Source organism: Antechinus flavipes, chromosome 5 (genome assembly GCF_016432865.1).
Source record: "Antechinus flavipes isolate AdamAnt ecotype Samford, QLD, Australia chromosome 5, AdamAnt_v2, whole genome shotgun sequence".
In the NCBI taxonomy this organism is placed as follows: domain Eukaryota; kingdom Metazoa; phylum Chordata; class Mammalia; order Dasyuromorphia; family Dasyuridae; genus Antechinus; species Antechinus flavipes.
The window spans coordinates 165614720-165640489 of NC_067402.1; the positions used below are offsets into that span (position 1 = coordinate 165614720).

At 34.3% G+C, this 25770-nt stretch overlaps 1 protein-coding gene across 5 annotated transcripts in view; it reads right to left on the reverse strand.

Annotated features, from left to right (window-relative positions):
- CELF2 (CUGBP Elav-like family member 2) overlaps positions 1-10895 on the reverse strand; it is a 974186-nt gene extending 963291 nt beyond the window's left edge. For 3 of the 5 annotated variants that reach the window (XM_052000330.1, XM_052000333.1, XM_052000332.1), the window contains exon 1: positions 10541-10894. The gene's annotated coding sequence lies outside the window, so the exon portion shown is untranslated. Of the gene's footprint in view, positions 1-10540 lie in introns of all 5 variants that reach the window. The other 2 variants (XM_052000334.1, XM_052000335.1) reach the window with 1 other exon arrangement.
- Positions 10896-25770: the final 14875 nt, after the last annotated feature.

Sequence of the window (25770 nt, forward strand, 5' to 3'; positions counted from 1 at the left end):
AAATGCAAATTCTAGTTTGACAAAAGGAAATAGACTTTAATATTTAGAGCAGAAAACAAATGATTCTTAGTTTTCAAAAAGGACCAATGACATCATGGGGTGATGTCTTGACTTATATGAATTAGATTTAAGTGGGGTAGAATTGAACAAAGTTGGCAGGACAAAAGTCAGGATGATTGGCAATGGCACCAAATGTAGTGGATGAACTTGGTGTCTTTGATGTCTGATCAAGCTCTAAGCACTACACAGTACTTGGTTATGATTGTTGGAACAAATTGTTTTCATTTACTCATTCCTTCCACTGGGGGCAATTTCGGGTGTGAGGTGAATGGATGGCTATTGGCGGAGACATCCCCCTTACTCACCAAAGGTTTTGAGGTCTATTGGTTATCCTCAACCTCTTTTAGCCCATCTGCCTAGATAGTTATGCCAGGGTATGTCTGTTCATGCTAGTGTTTCTTGAAACCACAGGCAAGAACTAGGTGACTGGTTAGACACTAAAGATATACCAGCAACTCTGAAAAGGGACATACAAGCCCTCTCATGCCAGAGGTGTTAGTCCTCTCTTAATATCACAAATGAAATCAACTGCCAAAAGAAATACTGAAGTCCCCAAGCAGAGGTTGATCACTTGATAGACACATCATTAGAATGAATTCATTCTTCAGCAATGGGTTGCACTGGATCATCTCTGAAGTCTCTTCCCATTGTGAGATTCTTAAATTCATCCGATTGAGAATAGTAGATACCATCTATTTTAAACTTCTTATTTTAGAAAAGAAGAACCTGAGGTCCAGAGGAATTGTGGACAATGTGTTCATCCAACTGCTTCTTAAAAACAAAGATAAAAAAAGGTAATAACTGTATTTGAACCAAGGTACTCCAACCTTGGAAGCAGCTCTTCTGCACTACCTCAGATTCTATGTATTCAGAGAACTATGTTACTTAATCCTGGGCATTCTTTCCCTCTTTACTAGCAATTATCCTGCCATTCCCAATGGAGTACAGTTTGCCATGTCTCATTAGTATAATTTTTATATCTGGGCATCAGGAGAGAATAATTGTTCTTGATTATGCCTTTACCCTTATAGTTTCTCTTAGAAAGTAACATTTGTAAAATTGAACTGCACACAAATTAACTGGACCTTGCATAGTAAACAGAAGGGGTGGGATGCAGAATTTTCTGTTAAATAGAATAACAGTCTACGAGGGTGATGACTTGGCTTCACTGGTAAACTTGATTGTTGTTAAATGGAAACATTTTGGAATTATGCAACTGTTCTTAGGGAGCTGTTGGCCTGGGGAGATTTCCCAGGTTTGTTGTTCAGTTGTCCTTTCCTAATCTAAGCTAACCAACTCTCTGCCTCCAAATGGCCATTCAAAGGAGAACAAAAACCCAGCAGTATCAGTAGTTGGAAAACAGCAATCCATAGTTAACTTGAGCAGAACCAGGTGCTAAAGTGACTCAGAAGTGCTGGTGTACAAAATAAAAAAGCAATTGTCAACAACTCACACAGAAAAAAGAGCTAAACAGCCGAGAGCTGGGAAATACAAAAGAAGAAAAGGAAGAAAATGTCTGCCTACTCAAAAGAAAAATGCACTCCCCTATCTTAATTGCTCTAAATAGGGTGTTTAAGGTTCATTATTTAAAAGTTAAACCCTTTTATATATGAGAAAGGATGTGTAAGAATTTTTTTTAAAGTCAGTGCAAAATGTTAACAAGTAACCAGTGAGTCTGGCTTTCCAGTGTAAAATTAGTTTTAAGGATAACATAAGAGAAAGTATGTACGGTGGCAGAATAGATTGAGACCTGGCCTTCCAATTAGCTCAGACCTGCTTTCAAGTCCATCCTGTGAAACCTAGATGATCTTGTCATTTGACCTTTAGTTATAACAGGTAATCTTAAATCTCTTTAATCAAGCAATGAATTAATAAACAAGCACTTATTCTGCTCCTACTATGTTCCACCTTTTGTGCTAGGTCCTAGGGACACAAAGAATGAAAGAAAGACTATTCTCAAAAGGTACTTCTGCATTGGTAGCAGTGAGTTCCTTACCAAAACAAACAAACAAATAAATAAATAAATAAAATCATAGGCCTGTTAAAAAAGAAAAGAAAAGAAATGATAGGAAGAATGTATATTCTTTCAGAACGTGGAGGGAGCTGAAGATTTGATGATTTCCTATTACACTTAGGCTCCCACCATTGGAATCACCTAAGCAAACTCCCTGGAAAAAGATATTGGAATATCTTGACTTGGAGATGGGTTCAAGTCTGTAAATGCTTTGAGACAATTCACAATATAGATCTATGATCCCAACCTTTTGAGTTCTTTTTTGAACATCAACACAATGAAACTGTTATTTTTCAATCATGTCCAACTCTTTATGACTCCATGGACCATACTGTCTGTGGTTTTTTTTTGGCAAAAATGCGAAGTGGTTTGCCATTTCCTTTTCCACTGTATTAAGACAAAAAAAAAAAAAAAAGATTAAATGATGTCTTCAGGTCACACAGATACTAAGGGTCTGAGGTTGAATTTGAATGTAGATCTTCTTGATTCCATATTCAGTACTCTATCCACTGTGCCTCCTACCTGCCTCAGAAACAAATAGAGATTAAATGATTTATAAAGAATTGGGGGTCATATTATAGAAGGAAATTGTCTTGGCTGATGTCTCCATTCAAGAAATGATTTCATTATACTCTAAGGATTTTATTAATTTTCTTATGAGAGAACAGCCTATTAAATCATATTTTAATCTCTCTTTGAACATATTCCCACCCAGTCTTACTCTACACCAGCTTCCCTGGCCTTGGTCATTAACATCTTGAATCAGTATATTGTCAAAATCCTTCAAGTTGTGTAAACTCATGTATTGTTATAGTTTATGCCTAGCTACTCAATGGCATTAAAGTCATTTTTTACATTTACAAACTTGAACCTATCTCCAAGTCAAGGGGCAAAATTTACTGTAATTATAATGCCATTGAAGTGGGCTGAATTCCAAAAGGATTTTCAAAGAAGGAAGAGAAAAAAGATAAATTTATAAGACAAAGTTGAAGAGACCAGAGCTTCATGTTACTTATTTGCTGATTTTATGGCCTGCAAGTAGATTTGAGGGTGGGATATTCACTATTGTCTCAGGAACTCGGTTTTCACTGACCAACAGATTGTCTATCCAATAGTCAGAAATGTTTGACAGACAGATTGTTAGAACAATAGCATTCTAAGGCCAGAGGACCTCAGGAGCATTGCTATATCTTCCCTAAAGTTTAGGAAAGAAAAATATAATTATATTATTATATTCCTAAGGCTAGAGGACTTTAGAATTATTGACAGACAGATTGTTAGAACAATAGCACTCTAAGGTCAGGGGACCTCAGTTTCACTACTATATTTCCCCTAGAAGTGCATTCCATTAATTGCAGTTCTTATTTTTTTCCCCAAACAAAGAAACTCCTCAGCCTCTATGAGAGAATTGTTTTCTGTACTAGAGTTTAGTCCAATCCACTAACAAGAGGTCTGGTGCTGATTGGTGCTTAAGGATTACTTCTTTTATTCGGATTTTCAAGTCCCTCTTTCCTTTGTCTTCTACCTTTTATCTCAATAGCTACTCTTTTTTGTCTTTTTTATTTCTTCATTTCTATTGCAACGAAAGAATCTCAATCTAAATTCTTTTCCTCTTTTTAACACTAATGAAAATTTCATGGCCTGTATGCACACCAAACTGCTTTATGGCATTATTCTTCTTAAAGCCATCAAATTAATGAAGATTGATTAAAAGATCAATAAACATGAATTCTATAATATGGGAAATACATTTTGAAGAGAAGGGTCTATTAAAATTACTGACTACACAATTCAGGGTAGTCTTGCTCTCTGCTTGGGTATCATTATAACTTCCAAAATCATTAACCAAAAAACTCTCCAAATCTTATTTTAATCCCTTTATACAAATATTTATGAGATTAATACATTCTAGCCCCTTTATTTTACAGAGGAAGAAAATAAGACACAGTAGTTAAGTGACTTGCCTAGGGTCACATAATCTAAACTAGGATCTTAACTATCTTCCTAATTTCAAGTACAATACTATACACTATATTGCCCTTTCTAATCAAATCTCCATTTCCCTATGCAAAGTTTATTAACACAGTTCCCTGTCTAATTTTTACAATTATATTTTAGTAGTGATGATAGGTAGTCATAGTGGTAGTTGTAGTAGTAGTAGTAGTAATAGTAGTAGTAGTAGTAGTAGTAGTAAAAATAGTAGTTATAATAGTAGAAGTAGTAGTTGTAGTTGTAGTAATAGAAGTAGTAGTAGCAGTAGCAGTAGTAGTAGTAGTAGTTAGTACTAATAGTAGTAGAAAAAGAAGAGATTCTTTGCTTCAATTGCAACCTAGCTTTAATTACTGAATGGGTACAGCCTCAATCAAACTGAGATTTGTTGAAGACTTTAGTTAAAAAAGGCCATAGTATCCCATTGCATCCAGGGCCATTTACAGTCATCCTGATTTGTATCTGGCCACTGGACCCAGATGGCTTTGGAGGGGGAAGTCAGGAAGGTGACCTAGCACAGCCCTTCCTCACTTAAATATAATACATTTGCATGTGGCAGTATCAGCTCCCTGAAGTATGGTCAAACAATCACCTGTAGTGGTGGTATAGTGGTAGTAGTAGTAGTAGTTGCTACAACCCAATGAGTGTTAAGAAAGTTACAAGCATATAGTTTGAAGTCAAGAATGTAATCTATATGGTAATCCATTAAATTTAGATTGATGAAACTCATGGTCTCTTTGCCATTTACTCCATTGGCTTACTAATTAAATCTGAATAAATTCTAGCTAAGAGGAAGTTGGTTGGCATTGTGGATAGAGGTTTGAATCTGGTATAGGGAAAATTCAAGTTCAAATCCTTGATATGATACTTGGAATCTGTGTGACTTCAGGAAAACCTTAATATCTCTCTGCCTCAGTTTCCTTATATGAAAATTAAAAATAATCATAGCACCAACTCCTCAGGTTTGATGTGAGGATCAAACGAGGATAAACCACTTTGCAAATCTTAAAACACTACACAAATAGATATTATTAAATGATTTACTCTGAGATGAAACAAGTATAATTACTCTTAATCTGTATAATAGAGGAAGAAATAAATGAAATAAGGATGATTACCCTTAATCTGTATAATGGAGGAAGTAAGTAAAAGCAAAAAATGCATAATTTGATAATTAAATAAAAAGCAGTAATTAGAGTCAGGAAGATCTGGGTTTGAGTTACACCTTAGATATTTGCTAGCTAGGTAATGCTGATCAAGTTACTTTGCCTCTCATCCTGTTTCTTCCACTGGAAAGAAAAAAGAAAGAAAAAGAAAGAAAATAAAAGTAAATTTATCTTAATGACCTTCAGTATCTCTTCCATCTCTGAAACTATGATGCCATAAATATTTGAAATAACACCACCATCTTCAAGTATGGATCAGCTCCAATAGGATGTATATATCTACTAGTGGACATTACTCTCTTCAAAACTAATTTACTTCAGGATTAATGTAATCAGAAAAAAAAGATTTAAATATTTTACATTTATTGGTGAGTTCATCAAAACTTGCTAACATACAGCTAATAATTATACTTCTAGCTTTCTTTTAAAGATCCTAAATATGATCCTCATGAGCACAAGTTGGGCAGTCTTATTATACTTTTCAGTGCATATTCCTTGGATAGATCTCTTAAATGCTCTGCAAAATTAGTCTCTTCCAGACAACAACAGAACAAATGGGGCCATAATGGCAGGGTTCATTTTAGGGACATTGGTTCTTTCCACTGCTGGAGTTCTTGCCTGAAGAGCCAGAAAGACTGATAGTTTCTATCTTTTCCTTTTTTATAAGGTCTAGCATACTGACAGCCTTCCCAGTCAGTCCCACAGGTTTGTTAATGATGTAACTTTAGAGATGTTAAATTAGCAAGTTGAAATCTTTTTAGTTTATGACAGAATAGAAATGAACCCTGCAAAATTCTGTTCATTCACAGCCCTATTTTTAAACCTCGATATTTGCAGGTTTCATAGAGAAGTGTGTGAGATATGAATTCACTAAGCCAATTAATAGCAGAATGTGATGACCAAGGAGAAAGAATTAAAATTGACAAATGGCAAGAGTCAAAGGCATCCCTCTGTGAAACCATTTCTTTATTTTATTTCCCAGGACAGTGTAGACTTTTAAACCATAACAGTACAGAACTTGGGGTGGAGATTTTGGTTGGCAATCCTCTATTCCTTTAATAAAGCTAACTACTTTGGATAAGTTTTTTTGAAAATAGTAGCATGGGGTAGAGGGTTGTATGTAAGAACCCAAAATGATGGTTCTCTTATTCATAGTTCTTTTTCAAACAGCATGTGGTTAATTGTTGTATGTATTGTGCTCTCATAAGTCATTGGCTATTAGGTTTTCTTTAATTAGTAAAGGTTAGCTCATTCCTTAATAACTATTGCTTAGCAGAGTTGGGGTCTCACTTTGATTCCATTTACTCACTGCTTTATAAAGAAAGTATTGAAAAAATAAATAATGTTTTTAGATATACTATTATATCTGCTTATTGGAATGTTGTCTCTTCTATTATATTTTGAGTTTCTTAGTTCAGGGGTTGTTTTCTTTGTATACTCAGCACTCAAAACTGTGGTTTGGTAAATGCTTTTTCAGTCTATTTGAATAAGATATGGGAGATCTTTATCAATATAGAAGGCTTATAGAGATAATGTGGTACTGGAAGCAAAAGAATTGAATTCATAACCTGCCTTCTGGAACTTCCTACCTTTCAAGGGACTTAAACCCTCTGATTTTTAGTGACATTATCCATAAAATCAGAGAACTGGTCTGGGTGGTCTTTCAGATTCCTCTAACTCTTAACCTATAATCCCATGGTTTAGAATCAATAAGCATAGTAAGAAAAATATCACAGCCAAATGAGTTCTTCAAATACAAGAAAACTGTCATATGTCTTTTAGAAACATCATTAAGTCTTCTTGTTCTTTCCTATTCTCTCCCTCCCCACTCATCCCCAACTCACTTTTCAAATAATTTGTTGACATCTGGCATTAAAAAATTTGACATTTTTGAATGAACTTATTAGATATTTAATTCCAATAGGTTCCTCCTCTTCCTTTTGAACTGAGATAGCCCACATCACATGATAAAGGAATCAATGTTATAGAAAGTCACAGGAGCATCTGGAAAATTGTCTCAAACGTCTAACGTTATACTTAACAAATCATTTCAGAAACTAAGAAAGCAGGGGAAGTTTCCAGTGAACCTTATAGAATTAGAAGTGATTATTTGGAGACATTTAAGGAAAAAAAAAACAAAAGAATACAGTGAATGTTGAATTTTAACCTTCTTTAAGAGAAATCCTTAAAACACAGTATCCCTTGCTTATAAAAGTCATATGATAATCATCTAAACTGATATCAAAACTTATTTTAGAAACCCTCCTTTACATAATTCTTACTAAATTTATAATGTGTTCTTATTTTTATTTTTACATGCAAGTGGTATTTCCTCCCCACAATCCTATGTGCTTTATCAAGTCAACAAAAAGACAATGAAATAGAGAAAAGGGTAACTTGTTACTTGCTGGAGACACACATAAAGCCTCCTAAGATTATCACTCAGAAAGATTTAGTCTTTTAGAGTAATTAACTGACAGTTCCCTGGTCTTTTGCTTAGCCCACTGATCCACAATGCCTCCCTAAACTGTCATGTCATTTCCACCTGATGCTTTCCTGATTTTTCAGGTATTGTTTATCTCACCATAATATCGAATCATAGAATCACAGGATGTTAAAACTGGAAGGGACCTTATAAATCATTTATTTCCTTGATGTTATAGGTGAAGAAACAATACCGAGATATATAATGTGAATCATACAAAGTCATGTGGCTAGTACTATTACTGTCTTAGAAGGCCAGTTTACTCATTGTGAGAAAAATATGAATACTGATACCTAAATGACAAGTGCTAAGATATTTAAAAAATGCTGACATTCTCTAAAAGTCTGGCTTCTCAGCACATAATGCCATTATATTTGATAAATGATAGAATACACAGAACTTTGATAAGCTTAAATATCAAGATATAGAAAACTGCTTTTAAAATATTATTACATCAGGAAAATGGGAAATAGAACTAAGATGAATTTTCAGTGTTACTCAACATTTTATTAATGGAGGGAAAGCATCATCCTTTCTCCTGCAATTTGTAGAATTATGGACTGATTACTAGTTCAAATAACATAGTTCCTACAGTGAAACCCATAATTTTATATTACATTCTTCAAGGGATGATAGCAGTTCTTCACATATAATAGTATTGCTAGCTTACAATCTTGTTAACAATCATTGCCTGAGAGATTGAGCTTATTGTCTACTATTCTTATTTTGAATGTTGAAAGGATATCATTTGAAGATTTATTATACTTTTTCTTCCTTCACAGGGATGATATCCAATTAGATATTGTTTGAAAGCTCAATGAAATAGTTCCATAACTTTAAAAACTTGAAAATTTTACTTACAATTGAAAAATTTTGAAAATAACAATTTTAAGACATTTTATAAATATAAATGTGTATATATATATATGCATACATGCACACTTATGTACATATACATGGTTTTCATTTGATTTTATTTTCTAATGCTATTTCTAGTCACTTATTTTGCAGAAAGTAGGCATGCCTATAACTGGCCAACAATTCATTCCAATTAGAGTAGAAATACTCCTAATAGTGACTAGTGGATGAAAACAGATTTCTGAAACATGATATCGGCAGCATTTTTTTCAGGTTGTAAGAAGCAAAAAAAAATGTTCTAACAGTTGATACATTCTGATTTTCTAAGATTTTCATAGACCTTTCTAGTATTCCATCTAAGGGTAACAATTGGGATCAGAGGGGAAGCAGAGATCCTGAATGCAATGACATAATTAAAAAGTTCTAGACACTAGACTACCTTATCAACAAGCTCCAAGTATCATGAAAAACTCTCAAAATAAAATATTCTGAGGAATAAGCATATGTTGTTATTCTTATTGCATTATACAAATTATATTCTTTCTTTGGGATTCACTCAATTGACTTCTTCTTTTTTGTTTTTAACACCTAGGCAAAAAAAAAACCTCTACAAATCCTACCCAAATAATTTTATAAAATTTGAAAATATGAGCATATGATAAACAAGATTACATGCTATCAAAAGGGAAAACTGTCCCCTCTTCACATGTCTCATACTAAAATCTGAAAAAGTGTTTTGATAGGAGAAATATGACTAGTTTATTCTCATCTGTCTTTTATTCTATCTGAAATCAGAGGACAAGTTTGGCACATAGATGCATTGTTGTTCATAATTTATATTCATATAGTGCTTCATATAATACAACTTTAAAATATATTATTTCATCCAATTCTTGCTCTGCCTCAGTCAGATAGTTTAATAATTTCAAATGAAACAATGAAAAATTACTCAAATAATTTTCTTTTTCTATAATAGATAAAAGGACATTCTATAATTTCAACAACTGAAGTAACAGGTTGACAGAAGGGAGTAATCCCAGCATGGAAATTACATTGCCTAAAATGAAATAGAAAACTAGGCAAATTGGTTCTTATAGACGTAGAAACAGTTCTAAAACATTATGAAAAACTCAGAGGATAGTTAAGAAACTCTGCAGATTGAAACTTTTCATCTCCCAGTTTATATGATGCAGATTCTGCATGGAAAAAGCAACAAAAAGTTCAAGTTGAGTGACTTCACATAGAAAGCACTGATCTAGGCACAAAAAAGATGTCTCACTAATACTTTTAAAATTGCATTGAGTTGACTTAGATTATTTTAAGGGACAAAGTTAGAAACTCTTGCAAAATACACTGAAAGTCTCTAAACTTTCCTAGAGTCAAACATCTACTGAACTACGTTTGACTGACTGAAGATTAAAGGGATTAAACTAACTTTATAGAGCACACTCACTGATGTCAGATTCTTTGTCTGTATTTGGTAAATCCAACCAAGTTTAGTAGATTTTAAAAAAGTTTCATCACTGAACTTCCTGTCTGATGAGTAAACAGTAGAATAGCTGTGTTTACATTGCAGACTTATTAAAGTCCATACCACCTCTGCTATGGGCAACTGAGAAACTCAAGTGGTTCTCTCAGACAGGACGCTGAAACTCTAAGGGAAAACAATCAACTCCTCATTGTCATAGTGCGACAATCCTATCCCCTTTTCAACTGGGCGAATAGTCAATTCCCAGAGAGAAGGCATCATCAAGATAGACATGAATGCTGTTATTACCCATTATAAGTAAGAAGGGAAGGTCACATATCAAGCAATTATACCTTTTCATTACATACTAACCTCTCACGGTAGGGAAGCTACCTTATGACTGCATTAGACAGACAAAGCTTTTCAGCTTTTTTTTTTTATTTAAAGAAAGAAAAAGAAAAAAAAAAGAGAAAAGATTAAAAAAATTAAATTCATCTTACCAGCACGTTACAGCACCAACTCGTTTGCCGGAATGTTGCCTGTACAGGTTTCTCTTTTAATTATCCTGAAAGCAGAGGCAAGCAAACAAAAACAAACAAAAAAAAAAAAAAAAAGAAAGAAAGAAGAAGAAGAAGAGAAAGAAGAAGCAGGATGGTTAAATTAGCGTGCTGGAATCTTTTCAGTTTGTCGCAGAGTAGAAAAATAAAAAAAAAAAAGGCTCAGTAATTTAAATTGGCTGTCAGTTCAAGCTGCATCGTTGGGTCCCGCCCCTTCTTCCCGCTGGGTTCCACTACCTGCGGGGCTGGACCTGACAGCTACTATGCAAACAAAAAAAATGGCAAAAAGCATGCTGGGACCATGCTGTCTGCTGTCTAGGTCTCGCTAGCCCTGACAACTAAAAATCATTAGTGAGAAGGTTTTGTATGTTTCCGTTTGGAGTTCTTTGCATGGAATTTCATTTCATTTTAATTGATACACCATAGCAAATGACAGGAGCTGATTTTTTCTGACCATAGCTGTTTCATTTCCTCCTTTTTTTGGGAGAGGAGTAGTTGATTTGTATTTTTCTTTTCTATTTGTTTGTTTGGTTTATAAATATCATAAGTAGTTTTTTTTTTCTTCTTGTGCTGCCTTTCCCCCATCTTTTCTTCTTTTTGGTGGGGGTGGGGAGGGAAGCATCACAAAGAATAAAACTTTTCTTGGGGATGACAGAGCCAGCACATAAAGGTTATGAAAGTTGCTGCATCTTTTGACCATTTTAACATATCTTTAGGCAATTGAGGTTTAAACAAAATACTTTAGAAAAGTGGAAAGAAAATCAACCAGGAATGAGAAAGCTAGGGACAAAAAATGCAGACATCTCTTAGATAAACATAACATTAGACTCCAAATCATCCCTACTAAATGCAAGAAGTTTCTTTTTTATATTTATGAAGTCAGGAGAGAACTAGAAATCAAAAAAAGACAGATTTAGCTTATACTTCTAATTCCAACTGAAGTGGCTCCCACAGATTCAGTTTAAATTTTAGCCACAAAATGAAGCCTTTATTTAATGGGAAACATCATCTTGGGGTAAAAATGGTGGTTTATATCATGCTGTATGTAAATGGCTGAAGTAGACATTATGACAGTGTCCATTTTGTTTCCAAGTTTCACAAACATAAAGAGTTGCTAATCCTATCTACTTAAAAATGATCTATTTTATGATTTGTATACAGATACTCAATCAGTGGAATGTATGTACATCTCTCTCCTATGCATTTGACATTTTGTTCATAAGCACATGATGCTGAAGCTGTGAATTGCATCCATTCTTATATAGAAGTGTATACTTAGTCTGCCACTCTACAATTCATTTGCATGAAAGCTCGATGTTGACTTATATTTCCGATAATGTTACCTGGTCTCATTTTTAGAGGTAGGAAGTGAATGACAACAGCATGTACACTGTTCTTTGGCAATGATTGAAGCTTGATAGATAAAATGAAGTTGCCCTTGATGATTTGACAGCACCATCATTTGCTGGATAGCTCCTGCATTTTTCTTCTCCTCTTCCACCACCCCCTTCTTCGAAGCTCTTTAAATTGAACTTATGATTTTGGCATAATTTGTAGAATCACTTTGCTGAAGAAGTCAAAAGTGGGCTTTTAAAAGTCACTTTTAAAAAATTAGCTGTTAAATTTTCTAAAGAGGAAATAATTGAATAATTTCTTCTTTGAAAAAAAAATTAAAAGAAGGGGAAAAGTGAACTTTGGCACAAAAGCTGAATGGAATTCAACTTTCTAAATTGCTACAGCCATGCCAAATACTAGAATTATTGCCTATTACCTCAATCACTGTCAGGAAACTGACTGGAACTAGTAAAAATAAAAGCAGGAAAAGGTTGACTTAATTTTTATCCCAGATTTTTGCCTAATAATATCAAAGATGTATTTCTTTGTTCAATTCCATTGCCTGATACCTAGCAGAAAAACAAATTGAGTCAGGTCAAGTGCTGGAGAAACCTCAGTACCTTCACAGGTAGTTAGGCAATCAGCTTTAATGAAATAGTGGTAAATTACACTAAGGTGTTAATTACTGTACTTTACCACTACATAAAATGTAATAAAACCAACTCAGGCCACTCTTTGAATGGATTATTTTTAGGTTAAAAAGCTTCCACTGAACTGAAATTTTGTTTTCCTGAAGCATTCTACAAAGTGACTTTTCCTTCAGCTATTTTCTTTTTAAAAAAAGATGTCCAGTAATGCATATTTATCGATAGCTGAAGAAAAAGTCAATGATGATAATTATTTTTAAAACTCAGAATTTGACTTTCTAATGAAAACAGTAGAATAACTAGTATTATCACTAACAAGTACCATTGCTGCCATACATATGTGCAATGTTTTCAACATGCTAGGCAACATGCAAATGTATGAAGAAGGCAGATCTCATAAATTTGCATGTTGAATTTCTTAGCCGGAGGAATTCCAAGACGAAGCATATTTTTACAGAGCATCAATGACTGCTTAGGTTGGTTGGCAGAGATTCAGTTCCTAATCTAAAAGCCTTCAGTTTGATTCTCAAAATGTAAAAAATGTATTCTGGGTAAGTAAGGTCTATTAGCATAGCATGACACTAAGGATCCTGAGGTCACTAGAATGAGCCCTCCTAATTCAGTGGTATAGCAATGGCATGGTCCTCAAAGCCTGGGAATTTAACAAATGGAAAATACAACTTTAAGGGGTGGGGGAAAGCTATGTCTCCATCCATACATACAGAAGGTCACAGATCTGGAGCTGGAAAGGATATTAGGGGTTATCTTGTTCAACACCCTACCATTTTACAGATAAGAAAACTGAGGCCCAAAAGAGAGAATTATTTTCTAATAATTATACAAATCATAAGAGTAAGATGGAGGATCTGAACACGTTTGATCTCCAGAGGTAGATTGTGTTTCTCTTTTCCATGTATTTTACAGATAGAGAATATTCAGTGTATGTGTGTTAGGATGGAGAAAGTCAATAAGTAAAAGAGAGGAATCAAGAATAGTTATCAAATTCTAAGAAGAGAAAGCACAAACATGAGAAAGATTTATATCAACAGACATTTCCTTCTCCTATGATGACAGTAACCTATGCAAACCCTAGCAGATATGCTCTAACCTTGCTCTTACTTTGACAAAGGCAGATTAGTTTTTACTCCAACTATGTGTACTACATTTGGTATACTCAAGGGTGCATGGAATTGGAAAATTCCTTGCTTTCAATACTTAGTTATTCCCTACTATGTCACAGTTGTGACTTTTGATTTCCTTACAACCTACCTATTCAGGAATAGATCCAGAGAGCTACACCTTCTCTCGTCTCACACAGACAACTACCTTAGTGTCTGAGGTTAGATTTGAACTCAGGTCCTCCTGACTTCAGGGTTAGTGCTCTATCGATTGCCACCTAGCTGCCACTGCAATACTATTTTGGCCAGGAACCCTGAGGCTCTTCCCTTCCCAGATTTATTTATTAGTTAGGGTTTTTTGTTTGTTTGTTTTGATTAGAAGCAAGAGGAGATTCTTCACCTCAATTGCTACCTAGACTTAATCACTGAGACCCATCGAAGACCTTTGCTTAAAATGGTCACGATCTCCCATTGCATCAGGGTCATCTCCAGTTGTCCTGATCTATATGAGATCATTGGATTCGTGACTCTGGAGAGGAAAGTGAGTCAGGTGATCTTGTACAGCCCAGCCTCCCTCAAATCCAATTCATTGCATGTCATGGCGTCACCTCCCTGATGTCATGGTCCTCTTCAAGAAGGAAGGACAAAAATAGCAACATATAGATGAGGAAAAAAGACAAATATTATTAGTTAAGTGACTTGTCCAAGGTCACACAGTAAGTATCTGAGGCCAGATTTAAACTCAGAAAGATGAGCTTCCTGACTTCAGGCCAGCTATTCTTATCTACTGTAACATCTACCTGTCCTTCCTTATTTCCACTTCAAAGATTCCCTCTCTTGCTTCAAGATGCAACTCAGATATTATACCAGAGGAACTGAGGAAAATTGAATTGGTTTTTAATCTTTAATGTGGAGAGTTACTAGCTGACCAAATGGGACTCTCGTCCAAAACATTCAGTGCAGATAAACCAAGGCAGAGAGTTTATATAGGGTTTTAGCTAACTAGAGTTTGCAAACAGAACACATAACCTGAGTATACAATCTGGTGAAACAGAGGCAGATAAGGGGGCAAGGACATTGGGAGAGCAGACAAACCATAATTCCAGGAAAGGATCATAACAACTCTGAGAGAATAGGGGTCAGGATAAAAAGGACAAAGGCAGGAGACAACGAGGCCTTCTAGTCAAAAGGAGAGGGAATTATCCTAGCAAAGATGGAGATGATGCATCAGGAGTTTATGACACAATGGTATGTCAAGGCGGGTTGGAGCTTCAAGGCTTTTCCTGGGCTCTTTTTTTTTTTTTTAAACTCAGTTTTCCAGTCCTAATGAAAAGGAAAGAGTGTATGTATGTGGCCATTGCCTATTATCCAGGGTTCAACAATATCACCTTCTGTTAGAAACCTTTTCTGATCGTCTCAACAGCTGGGGAATTCTCCTAAGCTGCTTTATAGACAGCTATTTGGTATTAATTCATATTTTCTATTTATATTTATTTTATATATATGTGTGTCCAATTTCTGGGGGCATCTAAGTGGTATAGTCAATAAAGTACTGGGCTTGGGTCAGGAAGCCTCATTTTCCTAAGTTCAGATCCTACCTCCTTCTATCTGTATGATCCTGGGTAACCTACTTAATTCTGCTTGCCTCAATTTCCTCATCTGTAAAATAAACGAGAGAAGGAAATGGAAAATTACTTAGTGTCTTTGCCAAGAAAGCTCCAAATGAATATATATTCCTGAGAAAGGACTAAAAAATATGCTCACTTTATATTTATTCTTTGTATACAAAAATATGGAAATATGTATCATGTATGTGTCTGTTTCTCCCATTTGAATGTAGGATCCTTGTGAGTCAAAATTGTTTCATTTTATTTGTATCCAGAGCCTCATACAGTTCCTGATACATACTAGGTGCTTAAAAATAAATATTGGTTGATTGTTTTTTTGTTCCTGGAAACTCTTGGAAGAGAGTGAGTTGATCAGTGTCTATTTGGGGCTATTAAGAGCTCGTGGAAATGATCTGTATTGGTCAGATTAACCTGGGTAATTGCTACTGCTGCAAATTGGCTTTAGTCCAAATTCAGTTGGCTCTTGTTTGAAAGAGTAGCTCTGAGGATTGATCTGTCTTTATGCTTTATGACATTTAAGGGAGAAAGAAGTAGAAAGCATACATCTAGGTCAGGTCTACTTAGAACAGAACTTAAAGCTATGCTCAAGCATCACCTTTTCCTTGAAGCCTTTCCTGATTTATTTGTTAGTATTTGCTTGCCCTTTCAAAAAATATTTTCAGAGTTGTCTTTTTCTTTGAAAATAAAGAAGAGGGAAGTACTATGTGGATGAGAAAAATTCTCTTTAGTGAAAATTACGAAATTAACCACCCGACTTCTATTTTTTTATTATTATAACTTTTTATTGACAGTACATATGCAAGGGTAATTTTTTACAATATTATCCCTTGCACTCATTTCTGTTCTGACTTTTCCCTTCCCTCCTTCCACTCTCACCCCTAGATTGCAGGCAGTCTTATACATGTTAAATTTGTTTTGTATATCCTAGATACAATATATGTGTGCAGAACCAAACAGTTCTCTTGTTGCACAGGAAGAATTGCATTCAGAAGGTAAAAATAACCTGGGAAGAAAAACAAAAATGCAAACAGTTCACACTCATTTCCTAATGTTCCTTCTCTTGGTGTAGCTGCTTCTGTCCATCATTGATCAATTGGAACTGAATTAGATCTTCTCTTTGTCGAAGACATCCACTTCCATCAGAATACATCCTCAAAAAGTATTGTTGAAGTGTATAATGATCTCCTGGTTCTGCTCATTTCACTCAGCATCAGTTCATGTAAGTCTTTCCAAGCCATTCATCCTGCTGGTTATTTCTTACAGAACAATAATATTCCATAACATTCATATATCACAATTTAACTAACCATTCTCCAAATGATGGGCATCCATTCATTTTCCAGTTTCTAGCCACTACAAAAAAGGGCTGCCACAAAGATTTTGGCACATACAGGTCCTTTCCCTTCTTTCGTATCTCTTTGGGATATATGCCCAGTAGTACCACTGCTGGATCAAAGGGTATGCACAGTTTGATAACTTTTTGGACATAATTCCATATTGCTCTCCAGAATGGTTAGATTCGACCACAACTCCACCAACAATGCACCATTGTCCCAGTTTTCTCCGCATCCCCTAGAACATTCATCATTATTTTTTTCCTGTCATCTTAGTCAATCGAACAGGTGTGTCGTGGTATCTCAGAGTTGTCTTAATTTGCATCAGACTTCTTTTAATCCAGATTCAAAAATGAAGATGATCATATTCAGGAATAGAAAGAATGAAAAATACATTTATGTATTTTGCATGTATTTTTGTATACTCTTATACCCATATCATCTTTGTAATAAACTGAAGATTCCTTGAGGGCAACAATTATTTGTTTTGTCATCATATTTTCAATACTCCAACATAGAACCTGACATAAAACAGATGATTAATACTTAATTGATTGATTGATGAATCAATAACATAGCTATCCTAGTATAATATGTTGTCATTTTCTTAAAAAACAAAACAGTGATGTAGAGTCATATATGTATTCTTTATGTACAAAGTATAGTTGATTTATGAGGTCTTCAAATAAATTCTTAGCAGTTCAAAGGAAAATGTGTTTTCAGGAAATTTCCCTAGACTGTTTTTTTTAAAATAAATATTTCATAATAATATTAGACTACATAGAGGACATGAGTGTCATGATGGTTAATAAAAATGAAAAGACCTGAGAACTTTCAAAATTCATATAATGTAAGTTATCCTATTAGACTGATTTAAATTTTTAAAAATTAACTTCTCAGATATTTTAAACTGGTTCAATTTTAATTAGCTTTAGATAAGATAACCACACCGTACTTAGCCAGTTGTTTTTAAGTTTAGTGTGTATGTGTGTGTGTGTGTGTGTGTGTGTTTTCATAACTGAAAACTATATGTCTGTTAATTAGATTATGAGCTCCTTGAGTGAGCCAAGGCTATCTTTTGCCTTTCTTTGTATCCCCAGCACTTAACACAATGCCTGAACTATAATAAATGTTTATTAACTCACTGTTAGGGACCAGCCTGGCGAGATGTGGAGAAGCTCATAACCAGAAGTTCTACAAGATGGTAGATTTCTTTTTTATCCTGAAGTAGTTTTCAAATACCAATCCATAGATAAGATCCGAATGAACCATTGCATGAATAAAAGAACAACAGTGCAATGCTGACCAATTAATTACTTAATGGTTAATGGAATCCCATGATCTTAGTGATTGAACCAGTGAGGTAAATAATTTTGGTAGTTAAAACAGGATCAATACATTCACCATGCTATTCTTTGATTGGCCCTAAATTCTTATAATGACCAGAAAATATTATTATAAAAAAAAGATTGACAGAAATAGAGAAGTTGCATCCAATAAAATTATTAGTTAGGGGGGTATAATAGCAAATAATCTATTTTCCCCCCTGAATCTCCTACTTTTCCAGGTTACTTGTTTGCCTTTATATAGACACAGCTAGAATTCAAGCTAGCTATGAGACTAAAAAGGACACAATTCTGAAATTGATATTGGATGTGAGAGGGAGGACCCATTGGACTTCTAAAAGCCAATCTAAGCTTGTGGTCATGCTGTTCAGCAAAGAAAAACTCTGCTTTTTAGATTTATTTTAGTTCTGAAATGTAGGGATTCAATTCTATTGTTAGTGTAGCTGAAAATATGAGATCAAACTATCCATGGTCCAGTTATTCTTGTTGCATAGAGGCAGCCAGAGTTTCCATTTGATTTATGGGTAGCTTCCCTAATTGCTTTGCCTAATGCTGTCAATCACGTTCTTGTTAATCTGCAAAACGAAAATGCAATTTGCAAGGGGGTATCCAAGGCCTTAGTGATGTCCTGCCAACAATTCAATCCATCAGTCAATAATTATTTATTAACCACCTACTAGGGGCCATTTTGGGGATCTAATATAGTTGCATGTCTCTGGATTAAATGATAAGGAGAACTAAGTTTTTCCTCTTAAAATTATGTAGCTTCCCTGACAAGGAGCATGATTCATCCTTTCTAATCCTGAATATGATCATCTTCATTTCTGAACCTGTATTAAAGGAAGTCTGATGGTTAATTTTGTAATTTTCTTTATAAATAATTTCTTTTCTCATCCACATAGTGTTTCTCTTTTCTTTATTTCGTTTTTTTTGGAAGAAAAAGACAACTCTGGAAATTAATTGATTAAATAACCAACAGATATACCTCTTCAGACATTTTTAGTAAAATTCTATAGGGAAATTATTTTTTTTCCAAATATGGCCTTTCTTGCCTTTATTGACAGTATGGATGGTTAGCAAGAGACAATCTTGTAGAAATAGTGGGAAATTGATCTAAATCAAAGTTTGAAGACTTGGGATCATGTTCTATTTCTAACACTTAGGAGTTGTATTACCATTGGTATGTTGTTAGGTGACAAACTTTTTCAATCTCAACTTCCTCCTCTATAAAATAAGAATAATTTTACTTATGGAAATCCTACATCCAAATGGATAATTGTAAGCAAAAGATTTTGTAAACCTTAAAGCATTATGTATATGTATGAATTACTTATATTATGATTATCTCTATCTAAAAGTGAAGGTGACCTAAAAAGTCATTTAATGTAACCCACTTTTTTTTTTTCTAGAGAAATTAAGAAGAAGGAAAAAGGGTTAAACAATTCACTAGTGTCACACATAAAATGCTTTAGGAATCAATAATTTGACAGATTAATCCAGTTTTGTCTCATAGCATTTTAACTGTTCATTTCTAAAACTTGATAATTCTGCATATTGTCTGTTTCTGGCCCTACCTCAACTCTTCTTAATGACAGCAAAATCCAGGCGTTTAGTTGAGTTGAGAACTTTGAACTTTTAGGCATAATTTGCATAAATAATTTGTACTGTCATCTTTTCAAAGATTCATAGATATAGATGTAGAAAATCCAACTCTTCATATTATGGATGAGAAAACAGATTCAGAGTTTACATATCTTACCTGAAGTTACACATATATTTAGTGCCTTAGCCAGTTCGTGAATCTAGATCATCTAACTCTAAATCTTAGTGGAACTAAACATTACAAAGAGGGAATTCCTCTACTGATGCAGATGGCACCTACTCTGTGACTCTAATTCTTAGGGAATTGGGCAATTAATTGCCTTGGATAAGTTATTACACTAATATATATATATATGTATATATATAATTATATAATAATAATACTATAATAATAATTATATATATACTCTGAGGACAGTTTCCTATCTACTTCACCATTCTTATTCTCATTGGGAATTAAGGATTTGGTTTAATATGTAGTAAGACATTATAACTTTTAAAAGGTTAAATATAGAAGTAACTTTAAAAGTCCCCTTCCTTTTTTTACACTAAAGTTTTTGCTTATGCAATTTTATAGGGATGTTTTAATGAAAAGGTTTGTCATTTTTATTTTATAATATTTCACAAAAGGAACACTATGGACATTTCATGATTGTAGATGGGATGGAATGTTGAATTGCAGATATTTTTGGCATTATTTTAGGTCAAGTCTGACTTTGGTTTAGTGGATAAGATTCAGGTGTGGAATGAAATGATATATTCATAAAGGATATACTATTGAATAAATGGGATTTCACTTCACAATATCATGGAAAGACTATTTAACAAATATATAACATTTATTCAGTTGGACACAAATCTCCTCATGTGCCACCATGGCACATCCATTTAGAAAAAGGAAAGAGAAGCTGAAGGGAATGACTTCTGCGCTAGGCTTTTACAATTAGATGACTAGAAAGTTAAATGAATGGTTTGAACCTTAAGTCCTTGGATCATTTAAGTCCTGAGGACAGTTTCATTGACCCTTTTTTTGTAGTGGGGAAAAGGGAGAAATAAAAGAACTACTAGGCTTTGAAGAGCAGATATTGTTTCTATCATAAACTTATTGTGTAGATCAGTGTTATAACCCTGTCTGTAATGGCATAAATACTTCATTTTTCTTTTCTTCTCTGGTTATGAATTGCTCTGTGTTGGGGGTAGATACAATTTTTGCTGATTCATATATCTTAGAGATAACTGAAGAAAGCAACCTATAGAAATCTCAGTGCAATGGAACTTCCACTCTAATATGGTCCTTTGAATCTATTCTGTGGATCATAGATCTGAAGAGCTATTTAATTTAAAACTGGAAAAGACATTAAAGATCATCAAATCTTACTTCTTCATTTCACAGAGAAGAAAGAAAAAGAACAGAGAAGTGTGACTGAGCTAGTAAGTTTTGAGGCTGCAATGAGTTCTTCCTCACTCCAAGTGCAAAATTTCTTAGCAGTTCACCACTCTATGGGATTCACTTTAAGGTTCCTTTGTACTAAGAGTTCATCTTCCTTCAGATAAAAATACATAATGAAGTGGTACTTTAAGCTGTATTAGGTTTTCATTCAACACAGTTGTATATAATAGAGTTTGTTGCGTGTTTGTTAGGTAAAACTATATCTCAGTGTAATTGAGTTTAATAGATATTTACAGGGGAGAAAATTTTGATAGTTTGGAGGAGGAATAGATTATAAGTACAGAGGATTTCTAAAATGTGGAGAAAGCAATTCAACCAGCATTTATTAAGTGGTTAGAGTTGTTTTTGTTACATAAATTTATATTATGCAAATTTGACTTTCCAGCACAGTTGGAGCTCAGAGAAGGGAGAGGAAGTCCTGAGGAAAGGTCCACTTAATGAATTAATCAAGAACTGTGCTACTATGTTCCAGGTACTGTCCTAAATGCTTGGCATTCAAAGAAAGGCAAAAACAACCCCTGCCCTCAAGAAACTTACAGCCTGTTGAAAGACCACAAAATGATAGATAAAGGATAATAGAGGGAAGCCACTAAGATTAAGGAAGACTGAAAAACAAAAAACAACTTTTGACAGAAGATAGAATTTTAGTTGAAACTTGAAGAAATCCAGGAAAATTAGGAAGGATATGTAAGAAGTGAGAGAATTCCAAGCATAGGGCCAACTAGTGAATATACAAGGACTAGCAAAGAAGTAAGTCTCATTAAATTTAATATATGGGGAGAAGTAAAGCATAAGATCAGAAAAGGAGAAAGGAACTACATTACAGAGGACTGTGAAAACCAGAGAATTTAATATTTGATTCTAGGATCAATAGAGAACTACTAAAGTTAATTGAATAGAAAGGGATTTTAGGAAACTCATTTTGATAACCAAGTGAAGGATGGATTTGAGAGGGGAGAGACTTGAGAACAGGAAAAATAACAGTATGCTTTTGCAATAATCCAGGCATGAGATGAGGAGGGTCTATACGAGGACAGTAGTTGTAATGTTAGAGGAGAGAAGAGAATACATGTAAAAGATGTTGCAAAGTAGAATTGACTAATCAACATATTGGATATGACTGGGAGAGAGTGAGAACTTGAGGATGATAGTTAAGTCCTTAGCCTAGGTGGCTATGAAAACCAACATCATCAGGGATGTTAGCAAGAAGAGAGGGTTTAGGGGGAAAAAAGATATTTAGTTCAGTTTTGGACATGATGAATTTAAGATGTCTACTAGGTATCCAGTTTAAGATGTAGTAGGAAATAGTCATTAGTTAAATTGGGAGAGTTTAGAGCTGAATAAATAGATCTGAGAATTATCAGAATAAAGATTATTGAGTCCATTAGAACTGATGAGATTTCTAAGGGAAACAATATTGAGGGAAGAGAAAAGAAGAGCCAGGGAAGATCTGTGATAGACAACCTTTTTTGTTGCATTGGAGACTGAGAAAAAATGGTCAAGTAGTGGGAGGAGGAGAGAGAACTAAAGTGCATCAGTATGGCAAAAACCTACTGAGAAGGGGGTATGAAGAAGAGTGAAGGGGATCAAGAATACTAAAAGCTGCCTTGGGAGGGTAAATAATTCTGAAGACAAGTTTCCTAAAACCTCAATGATTTTTGCATATGGATCAGCTCAAATTTGCAAACAGTTTTCAAAGATGTGACATATTTATGCACTTTTCCCCACCCCTGCCAAAATTACCTAGATTTTGCTTTGTCTGAGGTTTACATCTACTAATATTTGGCATGTTATTTAAATTTCAGCTCCCCAAGGGCAAGTCTGTTTCATTTTTATCTGGGTTCCCAGTATCATGCCTCTCACATAGTAGTTACTCCATAAATGCATGTTGATTGATTGGACTAAAGCAATGCTTGACACTACTTTCCTTAGTTTCTTGGTTCTCTGGAAGAACTCTGCCAGTTCTCCCTTGTAAATGTTAGTAAGAATACAACCTTGAACAATTGTACCACATCCTCCTAGAATTAGGCTCAGACTTAGTCACTGGAGCAGGAAACTGTGTAAGTCTCTTGGTGACAGGGAGATTGTAATTCAAATGTGAATTTATCCCACTGTGCTGCCCACCTGGGATATACCTCTGTTTCTTCCTAAGGGTATGTCAGTACTAGATTCCTCCCACCCCTCTCTAGTTTGTAGGTTTCCTCACAGGCTCATTTTCTTAAGTTATAATGTTAACCTTCGCCTTTTATTGACCATATTTCTTTTCAATAAGATATAGTTTTCCAAAGCCATATTCCATCATGAATCTCATCCCATCAAATCTAGGCAATTTTTACATCTTTGTGCTAGGATCTCTAATGTACTTTGCTTATTATCCTTACTTTGTGAATTTCATGCGTGCATTTATACATGTATAGATGGACAGACATGTGTATATTCATATACACACTCCTTCCCTAGGAGTTGAAATTCCATTTTTAGAGGTTTACAAATTTATTAGACTGTTCATTCTACCTAGATTAACAACAATTTCTCTCCACCTTTCCAAACCAAATCCATCCCTTTAAGTTCTAATCACTTCCTCTCCTGATTTCTACTCCCTTTCCACTTTGTTTGCACATTTCTTATCAATCAGTGTCATCATATTTATAATAGTCTGTCTTATATTATAGTAAATGGGATACATGTCTTATCTCTCTTAAACAAATTAGAAAAAGTATTGCCCTAGTTTCAATAAACAAAAATGTTCTTCTAGAACATCTATACTAGATTGTAATCTTATGGAAGGTTGGGACTGAATATTTTCATCTCTATAAACCCCAACTTTTGATAATATTTTGTACCCAGTTAGCATTTAATTATTGCTTAAATGATGGAATTACTTGAGGACCTTTGGTTGGTTGAAGATTTTCCCATTTGTCTTCTGGTCATTTGTTGTTTTTATTCAAATCCAGCTAATTCCTGGATTATTTCTCAGCCTGACTGCTTGCCTCTACTTCCTAGCCATTAGCAACTCTGTTGTATAGCTTCTGATCAAGCTGTAGGGTCTCCTTGAATAAACCCTACAGGCCACTTTTTTAATGGTTTTAATATTGTCCTGTGAAATGCAGATGCTCAGCTTCTTCGAGCTTAGCTACCTATTTTATGAACTGCAAAGCTTATCCCCAGATAGGTATCATTCTCTTTTCTTCAATTCTAATTTAATGCCCATGAATGTGATCCTTTTGATGGGACCATCTGTTTTTTTCTTCTGCCAACGGCACTCCAAATTCTTTGGCAGCATCTCTAAGTGTATTCAATAAATCCTGCCAAATACAGTTGGAATGTTTCGTGCACCCACGATCAGAAAGCAACTGAGACACAAAGTATTCATCTTAGGCTTGGTGCTACTTCACTCAATAAAAGTATTGCCTCATGCATCTCAGAGGGAAAGAAAAAAAGATCTCTTAACATGAGCACTACCCTCAATCTTCACATCATGTGTGAGTTATCTGCAGCCACAGGGGTTGAGTAAGGAAATAAATCAGTATCTGCCAATTCAGTGTCTGTCCTTGATCGTGTATATATAATACCAAGGAACCCAGACAAGAAAAGAAAAAAAATCATCATACAGATGTTTGGTCTACATCTATGCCAAACATCTGGATATTTGGCATCACTATACACATCCAATATCCAGTTGGTTGACTGATATTTTTCAATCTCACTTGGGTGCCTAGGTATCATAAAAGTGATTCAGAAATCTCTCCCCACACATAAATACATATACATGCATGTATATACAAACACATACATGCATGTATATACATACATATATGTAAGTACAGTTTATATACATGCTATGTATTTTTTCATTTTACATATGTGTGTGTGCACATATACATATGTTCCATAGGCACTTGTTATTGTCTGGCAGAACATCTAAATTGTTGATGAGTTTATTCCCATTTCATTTGTATAAAGGGATAGAAATACAATCCTTATTCTATCAATTGAGAGAAGCCAAAATAGAATGAAAAACATATAACATATGAATATATATATAAATTATTTGATATAATCACAGGTTCTCAAACCTGGGGAGGTCCTTTTTGACTATCAGGTTCAAGATGTACCTTAATAAGGATTCCCTCTATATGGCAAACTGGAACCTCATTCTAATGCTATTCATTATAGAACAGAATTTAGTAAAGGCAGGTTTATTTTGGACCTAAACCAATGGGGTTCCATTAATAAAATACCAAAAGAAGATAACCATAAGGATGACATAGAATTGCTCTAAAGGTAAATTCTATCTGAATTTAAGAAATTCTCAGAAAGAGATTGCTAGAGCTAATTCAGGTTCAACTCAACTGTATATGAAGTATTTCTTTACACAGATGACACACTATAAATTCAATTAGAAACAAAGTAATCACAGGCTCACAAGGAAGTTTGGGCACTTTAAATTTCTTTAGTCATAGGATCATAAAATGGATAGTTAGAAGATATTGAATAAATCATCTAGGTCAAATTCCTCATATTTAATGTTGAAGAAAGTGAGAGAGTCCAAAAAATAGACTTTTTTTTGGGTACAGAAGTAAATAAATAGTGAAGTCACTATTTGAACTTAGGTCTTCTTTAAATGTAGAAAGGTAAAATATGGCAAAGATAAATTACAGGGGATAAACTATATATACTTGAAAAATTATATCTAAAATATTTCAATTCCAA